Source organism: Dipodomys ordii, unplaced genomic scaffold (assembly GCF_000151885.1).
Source record: "Dipodomys ordii isolate 6190 unplaced genomic scaffold, Dord_2.0 Scaffold150, whole genome shotgun sequence".
Taxonomy (NCBI): domain Eukaryota; kingdom Metazoa; phylum Chordata; class Mammalia; order Rodentia; family Heteromyidae; genus Dipodomys; species Dipodomys ordii.
In genome coordinates, this window is record NW_012267366.1 from 5,125,995 (window position 1) to 5,130,264 (window position 4,270).

At 47.2% G+C, this 4,270-nt stretch overlaps 1 protein-coding gene across 5 annotated transcripts in view; it reads right to left on the minus strand.

Moving 5' to 3' along the window:
• The window catches only part of Ctps2 (CTP synthase 2), a 109,901-nt gene extending 107,156 nt beyond the window's left edge, over positions 1–2,745 (minus strand). For 2 of the 5 annotated variants that reach the window (XM_013032116.1, XM_013032112.1), the window contains exon 1: positions 2,483–2,745. The gene's annotated coding sequence lies outside the window, so the exon portion shown is untranslated. The other 3 variants (XM_013032113.1, XM_013032114.1, XM_013032115.1) reach the window with 3 other exon arrangements.
• Between the last annotated feature and the right edge of the window lie 1,525 nt (positions 2,746–4,270).

The following is a 4,270-nucleotide window of genomic DNA, read 5'->3' on the forward strand; positions in this document are numbered from 1 at the left end:
TAGCCTTGAGCTGAAGAGCTGAGGGACAGCGCCCAGGCCCAGAGTTCAGGCCCCACAACCAGACCAAAAAAAAAAAAAAAGGAGGGGGTAACAATGCTTAATAGGAAATGTACTCATTACCTTACTCATGTAACTGTCACCCCTCTGTAGTGTCTTTACAATAAAAATATTTTTTAAAATTAAACTAAAAAAAAAGCAAAATGGAAAAATGCCACTGAGGTATGGTCAAGAAAACTGGAAGAAACCAGACGCTGGTGGCTCACACCTGTAATCCTAGCTACTCAGGAGACTAAGATCTGAGGATGGCAGTTCAAAGCCAACCTAGGCAGAAACGTCCCCCGGAGACTCTGATCTCCAATTAACCACTGAAAAACGGAAGTGGTGCTGTGGCTCAAGTGGTACAGCACTAGCCTTGAGGGCAAAGAGGTTCAGGGACAGCACCCAGGCAGGCCCTGAGTTCAAGCCCTACAACATACAAAAAGAAAGAAAGAAAGAAAACTGGACATTTATGTGAAATCTCATTATGACTAAGAATTTTTCATGAAAGAAAATATTTATATTACATAAAAAAGCAGAACATAAAATTGAATATCTTAAGTATGTTTTTATTGAGATTGAAATCTCAATAGTTTAGACCTTAGTTTTTATAAATACAAACCATGTCAAGACAGGCACTGGTGGCTCAGGCCTGTTGTCATAGCTATCACATTTCAAAGCCAGCCATGGCAGGAAAATCTTTGAGATTCTTACCTACAATTAACCACCAAAAAAGCTGGAAGTGGAGCTGTGGCCTAAGTGGTAGACTCCTAACCTTGAGCAAAAAAGCTCAGGGACAGCACCTAGACAAGCCCCCAAACCAGCCAAACCTACATAAATAAGTAACAATAAATGAGGTCAAATTTTAATGTTTAGTAAAGAGTGAAGAATAAAGAGGCTAAACGTGATTCGGTTGTAGGCAGTCATTAGTTTTCTAAAAGGCAAAATTGCCTTTTAAAGCACATTTGATACTTTAGAAGCTCCTTTCTGAAAAACCTAACTTAAACCAAGGCAATATTTAATCTTTTCTGCCTCTTTTAAACAAACAAGTACGTTGGGGGGGGATGCTTTTTTTTTTTTCCTAAAATTTCAAGGGGGAAAAAAGCAGGCTCTGTTCTAAATTACCTCCTCCGATCTCCATGGTTTCTGGTGTGGAGACTGAAATTTTTTATTTACTTACACAAATTGAACAGAGCCAGGTTTATAAAATAGCACAGTATAAAGCTGTGCTGCCCAATAAAAATATTACATAAGCCAGGTATGTCATTTTAAATACTGTAGTAGCCTCACAAACGTTGAGGCAGGGGGGAGTTCATTTGAACGATATTTTTTTAAACCAGCGTGCTCAAAATTGGAATCCAGGTAAGAATTTACCTGTGAGATTGTTACCACCTTTGCACTAAGTCTTGGGAATTCTGGTGCATATATTTGCAGGAAGTCTCGATCCAATAGCCACGTGTGGCCAGTGGATCCCACATTTGATGGGGCGGGCCTAGAGAAACTCAAAGTGCCAGAGACACCAGGGGATCCCTATTCAACGATGACCATTTGAAAAGTCATATAAATCAGACACAGAAGGGGAATTACTGAATGTGCCCATTTTATGAAGCTGGCACACCTGCCAGCGATGAAAGACTGAGTGGGGTGGGGGAGGGGGGATCTGACTGGAAAAGGGGTTTGAGGGAACTTTGTGAGGTGTAGTTCTATGGGTGGATAATTCACCATATCCCACCCATCTGCTCACTTAAAATGAAGCGTTGTGTTGGGTGGAAACAGTACACACCAACACTAACTTTAAAATTCTGCCCCCTCATCCCAAGCTGTTTTTGTAGCAACTAGCTACAATGCACCGGGAATGCGAGGGTCGTTGTTTACCGGGTTAGAAGAGTGCAGGTCTTGGGGGGCGGGGGGTTGGAGAACAGAAAGTGCAAGTCACGAGTTGCTGACCGCCAGCCTCACCCAGTTCCCATTTGGGGCTTCACTTCCGCCAACGCCATCTCGGGGCTCTTGGCGCTTTCCCGGGCGGGCGGGCGGGCGGGCCGGGGGTGGGGGAAGTTGGCCTCGGGGCTCTGGCAGGGCTGAGGTAAAATCGCACCCTGAGGAAGCGCCGGTCTAGATCTCGGGGCGCAGGCTGCCACGGGAAGGAGTCCAAAAACACCGGGCATGAGTGGGCGTCTCCCAGTCTCCGGGTCCTGCCTGGCTGCCAACGTGTGCAAGCTAAGCTTGGGGCGCACGACGCGCCCTCCCGGGCGCCCTCGATGAGGGGACAAAGATGTCGGGTCCCATATATGCAACGACATTACGGGATGCAGAGCGCGGGCGATGTGGCCCTGGGGCAGGGGGATCCCTAGGGAGGAACCTAAAAGTGGAGGTACCTGTGTTTTGGCGTTGAAGCCCAAGAAGGTGGTTCGTGTGCGCTCCACCCCGCTGCCCGCCGGGAGCTCACCTGTGGGTTGGGGAGGGGGCTCGCCTGTGGAGGAGTAGGGCGTCACCAGCAGGTTCTCCGGTGCACGGCACCCGGCCTGGCTTGGTGCCGAGCCCGATCGCTCACCTTTCCCTCGCCGCCTTGCCTCTGGCTCCGCTGACTCACCCCGGGGAGCTTGGGGTTTGCAATCGGGTTGGGTGCAAGGATCGAAAACAAGCGCCTAAAAAGCGATTCCTCCGGCCCAAGCGGTTCCCGTCACCCTTTGCTCGAGACGCCCTTGGCCCGGGGCCTCGCTCAGCCCCAGGCCTGCTCCTCCCTCCCTCCTGTGGCTCACTGGGCAAAGACACTTCTGGTGAGAAGCTTGACCTCGAATCCTCCACTAGCTGGGGGCCCTTTCTTGAGCTCTCCTCTGTCACAAGCCTTGCTGAGACTCGTAGAACGCCAAAAGAACGGAACCCCCGTCCCCAGAACACAAATACAAACCCCATTAAAAAGTTCACTTCGTGCAACAATTAGGTAGCCAGGAAAAACGAGACAGAGTTAGGAGAAAAATCGTTTGACACTAACTAAAAGTTTCCTAAGAGGATAGTATTAGTGCTAGTTCAGGCAAAGAACAGAAGCAAACACGTGGGTTTGAAGTGAACAGAAGTTTGAAGTGAACCCGGGGTTTAGGAAAGTTGTGACTTTTGGGGGGGGTTGTTTTTTTGTCAGTCCTGGAGACTGAACTAGCCTTGGGAAAAAAAAAAAAGCACAGGGACGGCGCCCAGGCCCTGAGTTCAAGCCCTAGGACCAGCCCCCCCCACACACACACGCAATTTAACCATAATTGTGTAGTGATGCCCACTTATACGTTGAAAGACAGTTATATAAATGAGATAGACCACTGCTCGGCAAAAGACAATTTCAAAACAAAACGAAGTTTATCTGCACCAAGGATGAAAGTGGTGGTATGGGAAAAGCAGAAGGACCTTAGAATGTGGGACTGATTACTGGGAAATGAAGAAAAAAATGTTACTGGAGACTTAGCTCCCCATGAAAGAAAAGAAAAACAGGTTCACCTTGCAAAAGGCTGGAGGCATAGAAGCATTTGTTAATTAACCAAGTGGGGGTGGGGCAGTGGAAATAGGTTTGGTTCACATTTTACTACTTTATTTCCTTTCTACAATCAAGATACTATGATCTCCATTTTAGAATGAAGAAACTGAGGCACAAATATGTGAAACATCTTTTCTTTTTTTTTTTTTTTTTGTCGGTCCTGGGGCTTGAACTGTGGGCTTGGGTGCTGTCCGTGCGCTCTTCAGCTCAAGCAAGGTGAGCGCTCTAACGCTTGAACCACAGCACCACTTCCAGTTTTCTAGTGGTTTATTGAAGATAAGAGTCTCATGGACTTTCCTGCTCGGGCTGGCTTTGAACTGTGATCCTCAGATCTCAGCCTCCTAAGTAGCTAGGATTACAGGTGTAAGCCTAGCTTAAGTGAAACGTCTTGACCAAAGGTAAATTAGTTATTATGAGTAACAAAGCCAGGACATTAATGACAAATACCTGTGCCCACAAACACTCTTCACAACCTAGGCCCTCATCCAGTTAATCTAATTCTATTAATCCATGAGTATAAAAGAGACCACGTAGGCCGGGTGCCAGTGGCTCAAGCCTGAAATCAAAGCTACTCAGGAGGCTGAGATGTGAGGATAGTGGTTCAAAGCCAGCCTGGGAAAGATAGTCTGTGACACTATTATTTCCAATAAACTATCAGAAAACTGAAAGTGGCGCTGTGGCTCAAGTGGTAGAGTGCTATAGCCTTGAGCTGAA